Source organism: Pan troglodytes, chromosome 9 (genome assembly GCF_028858775.2).
Source record: "Pan troglodytes isolate AG18354 chromosome 9, NHGRI_mPanTro3-v2.0_pri, whole genome shotgun sequence".
Taxonomy (NCBI): Eukaryota; Metazoa; Chordata; class Mammalia; order Primates; family Hominidae; genus Pan; species Pan troglodytes.
Window position 1 is genome coordinate 25,312,838 of NC_072407.2, and position 13,094 is coordinate 25,325,931.

General features: G+C 39.0%; 1 protein-coding gene and 1 pseudogene across 2 annotated transcripts in view; both read left to right on the forward strand.

Annotated features, from left to right (window-relative positions):
* The window catches only part of NELL1 (neural EGFL like 1), a 910,206-nt gene that overhangs the window by 605,207 nt on the left and 291,905 nt on the right, over positions 1–13,094 (forward strand). The gene's annotated exons all lie outside the window — the stretch shown is intronic.
* LOC107967037 (isocitrate dehydrogenase [NAD] subunit gamma, mitochondrial-like) lies at positions 7,436–8,777 on the forward strand (annotated as a pseudogene).

A 13,094-nucleotide genomic window follows, 5' to 3' on the forward strand; every position in this document is an offset into this window, starting at 1 on the left:
ACAGAGAGCCAAATCATGAGTGAACTCCCATTCACAATTGCTTCAAAGAGAATAAAATACCTAGGAATACAACTTGCAAGGGACGTGAAGGACCTTTTCCAGGAGAACTACAAACCACTGCTCAATGAAATAAAAGAGGATACAAAGAAATGGAAGAACATTCCATGCTCATTGGTAGGAAGAATCAATATCGTGAAAATGGCCATAGTGCCCAAGGTAAGTTATAGATTCAGTGCCATCACCTTCAAGCTACCAATGACTTTCTTCACAGAATTGGAAAAAACTACTTTAAAGTTCATATGGAACCAAAAAAGAGCTTGCATCGCCAAGTCAATCCTAAGCCAAAAGAACAAAGCTGGAGGCATCACGCTATCTGACTTCAAACTATACTACAGGGCTACAGTAACCAAAACAGCATGGTACTGGTACCAAAACAGAGATATAGACCAATGGAACAGAACGGAGCCCTCAGAAATAATGCCACATATCTACAACCATCTGATCTTTGACAAACCTGAGAAAAACAAGCAATGGGGAAAGGATTCCCTGTTTAATCAATGGTGCTGGGGAAACTGGCTAGCCATACGTAGAAAGCTGAAACTGGATCCCTTCCTTACATCTTATACAAAAATTAATTCAAGATGGATTAAAGACTTACATGTTAGACCTAAAACCATAAAAACCCTAGAAAAAAACCTAGGCAATACCATTCAGGACATAGGCATGGGCAAGGACTTCATGTCTAAAACACCAAAAGCAATGGCAACAAAAGCCCAAGTAGACAAATGGGATCTAATTAAACTAAAGAGCTTCTGCACAGCAAAATAAACTACCATCAGAGTGAACAGGCAACCTACAGAATGGGAGAAAATTGTTGCAATCTACTCATCTGACAAAGGGCTAATATCCAGAATCTACAATGAACTCAAACAAATCTACAAGAAAAAAACAAACAGCCCCATCAAAAAGTGGGTGAAGGATATGAACAGACACTTCTCAAAAGAAGACATTTATGCAGCCAAAAGACACATGAAAAAATGCTCATCATCACTGGCCATCAGAGAAATGCAAATCAAAACTACAATGAGATACCATCTCACACCAGCTAGAATGGCAATCATTAAAAAGTCAGGAAACAACAGGTGCTGGAGAGGATGTGGAGAAATAGGAACACTTTTACACTGTTGTTGGGACTGTAAACTAGTTCAACCATTGTGGAAGTCAGTGTGGCGATTCCTCAGGGATCTAGAACTAGAAATACCATTTGACCCAGCCATCCCATTACTGGGTATATACCCAAAGGATTATAAATCTTGCTGCTATAAAGACACATGCACATGTATGTTTATTGCGGCACTATTCATAATAGCAAAAACTTGGAACCAAGCCAAATACCCATCAGTGATAGACTGGATTAAGAAAATGTGGCACGTATATACCATGGAATACTATGCAGCCATAAAAATGGATGAGTTCTTGTCCTTTTTAGGGACATGGATGAAGCTGGAAACCATCATCCTCAGCAAACTATTGCAAGGACAAAAAACCAAACACTGCATGTTCTCACTCATAGGTGGGAATTGAACAATGAGAACACACGGACACAGGAATAGGAACATCACACACCGGGGCCTGTTGTGGGGTGAGGGAAGGGGGAGGGATAGCATTAGGAGATATACGTAATGTTAAATGACGAGTTGCTGGGTGCAGCACACCAACATGGCACATGTATACATATGTAACTAACCTGCACGTTGTGCACATGTACCCTAAAACTTGAAGTATAATAAAAAAAAAAAGAAAGAAAAAGCATTTGACAAAATCCAACACCTATCGTTGATAAAAACCCTCAGTAAACAAGGAATAATAGAAGCGAACTTCCTCAACTTGATAAAGAACATATACAAAAACCCTACAGCAATGTCACACAATAATGAGAAACTACAAGATTTGCTGCCAAATTTGGAAGAAGGCAAGTATATCCCCTCTTACCACTGTTTTTTTCTTAACATAGTATTCTAAATCATAGCTAATGTATTAAGAAAATAAAATAAAAGGTGTAGTTACTGGAAATAAAGAAATAAAACTGCATTTGCTTTTACATACCATGATTATCTAAGTAGAAATTTTTTAAAAAATCAATTAAAAAATCCCTTCTGAAACTAGTAAGTGACTATAGCATAGTTGCAAAATATAAGGTTAATGTACAAAAGTCGATAGTTTTTTCTGTATACTGGCAATGAACAAGTGAAATTTAAAATTAAAAACAATGTCGGTTATATTAGCAACCCCAAAATGATATACTTAGATTTAAATCTAACAAAACATGGACGAGATCTATAAGAGGAAAACTATAAAACTCAGTTTAAAAAAAATCAAAGAACTAAATAGAGAGATAATCCATGTTTATGGATAGGAAGACTCAATATTGTTAGGATGTCAGTTCTACCAAATTTGATTCAAGATTTTATGCAATCCCAATAAAAATCGTAGGGAGTTACTTTGTGGATATTGATAAACTGATTCCAAAGTTTATATGGACAGACAAAGACTCAGAATAACCAACAGAGTACTAAAGGAGAACAAAGGTGAAGAATTGACACTACCAGATGTGAAGACTTACTATAAAGCTAGAGTAATCAAAACAGTGTAGTACTGATGAAGAATAGACAAACAAGTCAATGCAAGAGACTAGAGAGCCAGAAATAGATCTGTAGTAATATAGTCAACTGATCTTAGACAAAGGAGCAAACACAATATCATGAAGGAAAATTGTCATCTCAGCAAATGGTGCTAGAAAAACTACATCCACATGCCAAAATAAATTGATAAATGTAGACACAGATCTTAAAACTCTAGTAAAAATAAATCAAAATGGATCATAAATGGTAATGAAAATGAAAAACTCGAACTCCTAGAAGATAACAGGAGAAATTCTAGGTGACCTATAGTATGGCAATTATTTTTTAGATACAGTCAAGGGAACAGTTCATGAAAGAATAATAATATGAAATTCATTAAATTTGTAACGTTTGTTCTAGAAAAGACACTGTCAAGAAAGTGAGAAGGCAAGTCATTGAGTGGGAGAAAATAGTTGCAAAAGACACATCTGATAAAGGACTGTTGTCCAAAATATACAAAGAACTCTTTAAACTGACAAAAAGCAAATGAACAACCTGATTAAAAAATGGGCAAAGACCTAACAGACACCTCACTAGGTAGCTAATAAACATATGAGAAGATGCTCAACATTTTATGTTATTAAGGAACTACAAACTAAAACAACAGTGACATACACTACACACCTATTGGAATGGCCAAAATCTGACACACTAACAGCACTAAATCCTCAAAAGGTTATGAAGCACCAGGAACTCTACCATCACTTTGGAAAAAAGCAGTTTCTCACAAAGCTAAGCATGTTCTTACCATGCGATACAGCAATTGTGCTTCTTGGTATTTTTCCAAATGAGTTGTAAACTCTGTCCTCACCAAAACCTGCAAACAGATTGTTTAGAGCAGCTTTATTCATAACCACCCAAACTTGGAAGCAATAAAAATGTCTTCCAGGAGTTGAAAGGATCAACTTTGTTACATCTAGACAATGAAATATTGTTCTATGCCAAAAAGAAATGAACTATCAAGCCATGAAAAGAAACGGAGGAAACGTAAATGCACAATACTAGGTGACAGAAGCCGATCTGCAAATGTCACATGTGATTTCACTTATATGACATGATGAAAAAGGCAAAACTATGAAGACAGTAAAATCTTCAGGGGATTCCAGAGGTTGGGGGAAGGGAGAGATAAAAGGTGCTCAAATAGAGGATTTTTAAGGCAGTGAAACTACTCTGTAATGATACTACAATGGTGGATACCTATCATTATACATTGGTCCAAACCTGTACAATGTAAAATACCCAGAGTGAAACCTAATGTAAACTATGGACTTTGGTTGATACTGATGCATCAGTGTTGGTTCATTGGTTATAAAAAATGGAGAATGGCAGAGCAAGATGGCCAAATAGAAGGCTGTACCAATCGTTCCACCTACATGGTCAACAATTTAACAATTATCTGTGCAAAAACACACTTTCATAAGAACCAAAAATCAGGTGAGCATTCACAGTACCTGATTTTAACTTCATACCACTGAAAGAGGTATTGAAGAGGGTAGGAAAGACAGTGTTGAATCACTGATGCCACCTTTTCCCCATCGCTCAGCAGGAGCCATGTGACATGAAGAGAGAATCTGTGCATTTGTGGGAGGGGGAGAGCATAGTGATTCTGAGATATTGCATTGAACTCAATTCTGCCTTGTCACAGCAGAAGACAAAACTGGGCTGAACTTTACTAACACCAGCCCACGGAGGGAGTATTTAAACCAGCCCTAGCCAGAGGAGAATCACCATCCCAACAGTCAGAACTTGAGTTACTGCAAGCCTCAGCAAAGCGGGCTAAAATGCTATGGGGCCTTAAATAATGTTTATTTAAGTTTAATAAACTTAAATAACAATTTAAGTTCCAATTAAGTAACAATTTTAAGTTTAATAAATAACAATTTAAGTTAATAATAAACATTATTTAAGGTTCCAAAGCCTAGGCTCTAAACAGTCTAGGCCACAAGGATTACAACTCCTAGGCATGTCCTAGTCCTGAACTGGACTCAAGAGCCAGTGGACCTAGAGAACAGGCAACCTATTGAGACACCAGCCAGGCCAGCTAAGGGAGTGCTTGCACCGTCCCTCCTCCAACCCCAGGCTGCACAGCTCACAGTTCCCAAGGAGACCCCTTTCTTCCGCTTGAGGAGAGGGAAGAGTGGGGAGGACTTTGTCTTCCATCTTGGATACCAGCTCAGTCACAGTAGGATAGGCACCAGTCACAGTCAGAGCCATAAGGCCCCCTTGCCATGCCCCAGCTCCTGAACATCATTTCTGGACACCCCCTGAGCCAGAAGGGAACCTGCTGCCATGAAGGTAAGGACCCAGTCTTAGAAAGACCCTTCACCTGCTGACTAAAGAGGCTTATGGTAATAGTGGCTGTGAGGTGAGGCTCCTCTGCCTATGGAAACGGGAGGGAAGGGTTGGAGGGACTGTGTCTTATGATTTGAGTGCCAGTTCAATTGCAATACAATAGAATACCAGGTAGACTTCTAAGGTTTCTGACTCCAGTCCCTGGCTCCTGGATGGCACCTCTGTACCCAACCAGGGCCTGGAGGAACTTGCTTCCCTGAAGAGAAGGATGCAAGCCTGGCTGGCTTCACTATCCACAAATTGTAGACCCAGGGCCTTGAGTGAACTTAGGGGGTAGCCAGTTAGTGGTTACAGCAGACCTTGGACAAGGCCCAGTGCTTTGATGGCTTAAAGACTGACCCAGCATAGTTCCAGTGGTGGTAGCCACAGGGGTACTTGTGTCACTCCACCCCCAGATCCAGAGAGAGAGAGAGACTCCATTTGTTTGGGAGAAAGTAAGGAAAGAGAATAAGAGTCTCTGCATGGTAATCCAGATAATTCTTCCGGATCTCATCTAAGACCATTAAGGTGCTACATCTAGGAGATGCCTATCTCTCGTCATATACAAAAATAAATAAAAATGGATTAGACTTAAATCTAAGACCTCAAACTATGAAACTACTACACAAAAACATCAGAGGAAGTCTCCTGGATATTTGCCTGGGCAAAGATTCTTCTTGTGTAATACTTTACATGCATAGACAACAAAAGCAAAAGTGGGCAAATGGGATCACATTAAGTTAAAAAGCTTCTTCACAGCAAAGAAAATAGTCCACAAAGTGAAAGACAACCTACAGATGGGAGAAAATATTTGCAAACTATCCATCTGACAAGAGATTAATAACCAGAATATATAAGGAGCTCAAACAACTCTATAGGAAAAAAAAATCTAACAATCTAATTAAAAATGAGCAAAAGATCTGAATAGACATTTCTCAAAAGAAGACATACAAATGGCAAACAAGCATATGAAAAGGTGTTCATCACTGATCATCAGAGAAATGCAAATCAAAACTACAATAAGATATAATCTCAGGCCAGTTAAAATGACTTATATACCACCACACCTGGCTAATTTTTGTGTTTTTAATAGAAACAGCATTTAGGCTGAGGCACGGGAATCGCTTGAGCTTGAGAGGTGGAGGTTGTAGTGAGCTGACATCACACCATGCACTCCAGCAGGGGCAACACAGTGAGACTCTGTCTCAAAAAAAAAAAAAAAAAAAGGCTTATATGCAAAAGATCAGCAATAAGATGCTGGCAAGGGTGTAGAGAAAAGGGAACACCCAACACTGTTGGTGGGAATGTAAATTAATCCGACCACTATGGAGAACAGTTTGGAAGTTCCTCAGAAAACTGAAAATAGAGCCACCATAGGATCTAGCAATCCCACTGCTAGGTATATACCTGAAAGAAAGGAAATCAGTGCATAGAAAATATATGTGTACTCTCATGTTTGTCTCAGCACTAGTCACAATAGCCAAGATATTGAAGCAATGTAAGTGTCCATAAAGAAATGAATAGACAAAGAAAATGAGGTACTTATACACAATGGAGTACTATTCAGCCATAAAAAAGAATGAGATCCTATCATTTGCAACAACATGAATAGAACTGGAGGTCATTATGTTAAGTGAAATAAGCCAGGCACAGAATGACAAATTGTGTATGTTCTTACTTATTTGTGGGAGCTAAAAATTCAAATAATTGGACTCATGGAGATAGAGAGTAAAGGATAGTTAAAGAACCTGGGAAGGATAGTGGGGGAGTGTGGGGGAGGTGGGGATGGTTAATGGGTACAAAAAATAGAAAGAATGAATAAGACCTAGTATTCACTAGCACAACAGAGTGACTGTAGTCAATAATAATTTGTGTACATTTTTAAATAACTAAATGAGTGTAGTTGGATTATATATAAAAAATAAATGTTTGAGGTGATGGATATCCCATTTACCCTGATGTGATTATTATGCATTGCATGTCTGTATCGAAATGTCTCATAGCAATCTATAAATACATACACACACTATTGTACCCACAAAAATTAAAAATAAATATTTTTTTAAAAAATTAAAAAATAAGATAGAACAAACTGAGCACTCTCGTGTGGGATTTTGGTAGTGGAAGAGGTTGTGCTTATTTTGGATCAAGAGAAAACAGGACATGTTTGTACCCTCCACTCAATTTTGCTGTGACCCTAACACTGCTCTAAAAATAAAGTCTGTGTTTTTAAAAGCATATGATACAGAGTTTCACACACTGAATTTGTCTAGTGAATTATTATCTAGATCCAAAATAGTTGTATTTTCTACTATATAACACATTACATCATCTGTCTAGCTATCTCTCTCACAAAGTAGAATGTCTGTGAAATAGAACACAAGGAAGGAGAGAGAATTATGACCCAAGCAAGAATCATGGGTCCAGAATTCCACCCAAGGAAGCTAGTTCAAAGCCAGAGAAAGAGCACAGCTTTTCACACAATTGAATAGATCTCAACTTCATGATTTTGGTATTGAAGATGCTGACAGTAGCCAGTGGCTCTGTGAAGGCAATTTTCCAACCTACCATTCTTGGCTACTCCTGGGATATTTTACTTGGCTGTGAGATCCCCCTGAGAAGCTTCTCTTTTTCTCACACAATTCCTCCATCAGCGAAGTGTGGTGGGCAGCACACAGTGACTATGATTCCTGGAGATGGCACTGGGGCTGAACTTATGCTGCCTGTCAAGATTATGTTCAGACATGTATGTGTGCCTGTGGACTTTGAGGGAATGTCAGTGACCTCCACCTCTGCCTCACATGAAGAGGAAATTCATAATGCCATCATGGCAGTTCATTGAAACCGTGTGGCTTTGAAGAGTAGCATTAAAACTGACGACACCCTGCCACCATCATACAAATCCTTCAACAACATGTTGCATACCACCCTAGATCTCTATGCCAATGTCATTCATTTAAAAAATTTGCCAAACTTGCAGACCTGGCACAAGGACTTAGACATCCTAGTTGTTTGGGAAAACACAGAGGGTGAGTATAGCAATCTGGAGCATGACAGTGTGAAAGGAGTGACAGAGAGCCTAAAGATCATGACTAAGGCCAAGTCTTTGCGCACTGCTGAATATGCCTTCTGGCTGGCCCAGAAGATGGGATGCAAAAAGGTGATGGCTGTGCACAAGGTCAACATCACGAAACTGGGAGATGGTCTCTTCCTCCAGTGCTGTGGGGGAGGTGGCATCCTGCTATCCTCAGCTCACCTTAGAAGACATGATTGTGGAGAATGCCACAATGCAGTGAGTATCCCAGCCCCAACAGTTTGATGTCATGGTAATGCTCAGTCTTTATGGCAATGTTATCAACAGTGTCTGCACATGTTTGATTGGTGGGGCAGGCCTTGTACCTGGAGCCAACTATGTCTATATGTATGCAGTGTTTGAGACAGCTTCAAGGCAATGTGACAATTTAGTCAATACAAATCTGGCAAACCCTACCGCCATGCTGCTGGCAATTTGCATCATGCTGGATTACCTCAAACTCCACTCCTATGCCACCCACATTCATACTGCAGTCTTGGCATCCTTGGACAACAAAAGTGTCCACACTGCAGACCTCGGAGGCCAGGGTGCCACATTGGACATCATTCAAAACATCATAGACCACATTTGAAATGTCAATTAATTGTTCTGTGCCTTGGAAGCTAAGCTATCCCTCAAAGTCCGTCCTGTCCTACTTGTTACCTCCACTCTCTCTGCTTTAAAAACCCTAGCCAGCTTAGCTACTGCAGACTCCACAATAAACCAGCTTATGCTTTAATTCACAAGCAGGGCAGGGTGGGGGCCTGCGTGAACCAAAACTGATTTTTTTCCCATTAAATTGAAATGCCATAAAAATTTTTTATTTAAATTGAGGACAATTTTATCTAAATGAATTGAGGACATTCTTATCTATTTTAACCCACAATTCTCCCTTCTCTACGATATTATATACTGAATAAATCAGAGCTGTTTGTGGAGTCCTGGGGCTTTCCCAGAGCTTGGCACACTGATTTTCTCTTTATCTTGGTCATTAACATTCAGCAAACCAGCCTGCAGAGAAGCCTGGCTTCTCTCTAGAGGTCGTTAATGAGTTAATTAGTGCAATAAACTTTGCCTAAAACATATACTTTGTAACTTTTCTAATAAATAGGACAACATACGGCAGAGCTGACATAGAATGCTTCCACTCCTTCCTAGATAGCCCATCTTTCCTATGGTCTTATTTATGACCTTTACGTTAGGAATTTTCTCCAGTGTTCTTTTTCACACATGAACATTTTTAGGCACTGCAGCTCTTCTGGAAAGGGGATTCTTGAATTCTTCCAGCTGGACTCAAGAGTGTAGAGGTCAAAACCCCAGTTAACAGGCACTAGACCCACAACGTTTTGCGAAACAGAGAACTATCGATTGTAAACTCTTTGGTCAGTGTTTCACAGTCTTTTACGGTTTACTTTCAATCTTTCAAAGAAAGAATGTGTGTATAAAACAAAACAAAAGAAAACAAAAAGCACTGAGCTAAATGTTTACTGTCACTTTATCCTATTTTATTTGTAGTATTTTTTAAAGTTATAGTTGGGAGACAAACAAACTAAAATAACTTTATTGGTGCTTGGAAATTGTTACTTAATTAGGAAATTAAAAACACAATGACTGTAAAAACTTACAGTAGTTTTATCAGTAGGAAAGGCCTGTAGATAGAAATGAAACAGAGAAAAATAATGAATTCTACATTGTGGAAATGTGTGTCTCGCCTATTACCTTTGGATCTCTGCCTGGTTAATAGGTCACAAGTTAAAGACACTTAGACCATAGAAAGTTTCTTACAGTTTCCACCAGGCTCTGCCTTAATCATATTACCTTGGTCTAACCTTTCCTAATTGGGCATAAAGTCAGGGCCAGGATTTGGACAACTGAAAGCTAGTTTGAGAGGATTTAGTCTGAAAAGAAAGTGACTACCTGAAACCCTATCTAGAAGTCTTTCTTGAAGAATAAGGCAAACAGGGAAGAGTCTATGTATAAAATGACCCTGATAGTCACTTTACTGGCCATTAGACATGTCACTGTCCAGGGCTGCCACTAGCCCAAATGGTGCCCACCTCTGGGCTGATCTAGACGTGCACCAAAGGCATGTTTTTTTCAAGTGGAGCAAGGGGCGGATTTTAGCCAGATGGCCCCCTGCACCTCCAATGCCACGCTAACTGATATTACTTTAACCCATACTATCCACTCGTACCACTCTTTTTTATGATGACAAGGATTTATTTATGGCACAATCAGCTTAACAAAAGACAGTGGCCCAGTTGTTGGCTTCTATTTAGCAATGGGGGTTTATGATACACTTCAGTTAAAATTTCTCTATCTGTTAAAGATGGTCATTTTCAGAATCCCATTACAATTCTTGGACCAGACTGCTGCAGTGAAACCTAGTACACCATAGTAAAATTTTTCATTTCCACTGTTAGATGTTCTCACTTAGATATGAACATCTCTAGGGTAAGCTCCATGTGTTTTCTTTCCTTGTCCTTTGTAGTCTGTAACATAATGGCTGGTACATAATGCATGGAATACATGTTTGTTGAATCAACCAAAATATGAATGTTATGGTTGATACCGCTACACTTTTTTATCTGTAAAGTGTGATAACTGTACCTGCCTTACAGGGTTGTTGAAAAGATTGAGAAAATTCACGTAAAACCTATGTTGTTGTGCCTGTAAGTGCTTAGCGTATTTTAGAAATTATTATTTTCATTATTACACAGAATATACCATTCTAAAAGATAATTCTGAATAGAACTGAGTGAATTTTATTAACTCATTATAGATTTTTGGTTTGCGGCCAACTTTCAAATAGAAAAGCAAATCATATCTGCTGATTCATCATGTCTCCTTATTCTAGCTCCTTTTTATTTCTTGAATCTGGCAACCCCTCGTTTTTTTCACCAACACCTTCTTCCTCATTAGCTTTCCTTATCATTGGTAACTTCCTAATTTCTCTTATTGCAAGTATAGCTTCCTAACTGATGTCTTGCCTGTAGTTTAGCTCTGTTCAATCTATTTTCACAATGCATCCAGCACGATCTTTCTGACAGGCAAAGAGATCATGTCCCTTTCTTACTTAAAACCTTTATTCAAAGGCTTCATTTTTTCTGTAAAAGAAAGGCAGTGGAGCATAGCATGAAAACCATCTAATGTTCTGGCCTCATTTTCCCTTCCTCAGGTTCACCATGTCTGTCCCCCCACCCTCATTCCAATATCAATGCAATGTGGCATTCCAACAAGACTATAACAGAATTTATTGTTAAAAGACCATCTATTCTCTCTAGATCAGGCCTTTGTATACAGCCTTGGTTCCTTTCTTCTTCATTAGATGAATTTCTCCTCATGCTTCAGGACTCAACTTAATCATCACCTTTTTTGGGGAGTCTTATCTTTTTACCCCTCTTCCCATTTTTTGCTGAGATTGAGGGGGTAACTCTCAGTGTCCCCTGCCACAGCTCTCTATATACACTATCTAGTATTTATTTCTCTGATTGTGATTACATGTTTTATCCCCACCATCCCTCATTAACTTTACTGTACAATATGCATCCCTTGGCAATAGGAGTGAAGTCATTCATCACTATAGCGTCAGAACCTAGGATAGGGACAGGCTCTTAGTTCATGCTCACTCTAAAGAAAAGAAGAGAATAGAAGGAAAGAAGAAAAGAAATAAGGGAAGGAAAGAAGGAAGGAAGGAAAGCAAGAAAAAATAAGGGAAGGAAGGAAGGAAAGAAAGAAGGGAAGGAAGGAAAGAAGGAAATAAGGAAGGGAGAAGGAAAAAAGAGGGAAAGAAAGAGGAAGGAAGGAAGGGAAGGAATGAAAGGAAGGAAGGGCTTACTCCTAATGGCTTAGGAGTAGGGAATGGAAGAGCTAATCTATTGCAAAATGCTCTCGTCTGACTTCAGTCTATGAAACTATCTTACAAAATTACTCCTCTCTAAAGAAGACTAAAGCCCTCAAGTCAGTAAAACAGTTGGTTGGCAGGCTGCCTCTGTTTCCTGAGAAAATGTCTGTACTGCATTTGTTGGATAATTTCATCTTAGCCTGTATCAGTTTACCGTGCTTTGTTTACAATTCTGGTGTTATAAAAAATAGCATCAACAAGTTGTCTGATTTTTCTCTAAATTACTCCTTCTCTTTACAGATTTGTTTTGGTTACTGGTCTTACAAATTACTCAGTCATTCAGATTTAATAGCTGACTGACATTCATCCCAACTCTGCCACACAGGAGCAGTGTGACATTGGATAAGTTGCTTAACCTCTCTGATTTCTAGTTGCTTATCTGTGCAATAAAGGTAAATGTGTACCTTCATGGGATTGTTGTCAAAATTAAGTAAGATTGTTTTGGTTGTCTATTGCTGTAAAACAAACTATCCAAACCTTAGTGAGTTAGAATGACCAGCGATTATTTGTCATGATTATGTAGATTAGTCGGGGGGTTCTTCTTATCAGCAGTAGGATGGCTAAGAGCTTCAGAATCACCTCATTCACATGGCTGGCAGTTGCTACTAATGATTGTCAGTCAGGGGGCCTCCATTTTTCTCCACCTGGTTGTCGTATGTGGTATTTTGATCTCCTCACAGCAATGGCACCTGGGTTCTAAGAAGGAGTGTTCTAAGAAGCAAAGACCAAGGCTGTAGACCTCTTAAGGCTCAGACATGAAAGTTGCTTAATGTCCTTTCTACTGTATTCTATTGATCAAATTAGGCAATAATAGGGTAGACCAGATTTAAGAATGGGGGAATAAATTCTGACTCTTGATGAGAGAATGACAAGGTCACATTACAAAGGGGCACATAGGTGAGGAGCACTATTGATGTGACCATTTTTGGAAACATGCTCTACCACCATGAAAATGTATTTAAAACTCTTGGGCAAGATGGCCCAATAAACACAGCTCCAGTGTGTGGCTCCCAGCAAGATCAATGCAGAAGGCGGGTGATTTCTGCATTTCCAACTAAAATACCTGGCTCATCTCATTGGGACTGGTTAGACAGTGGGTGCAGCC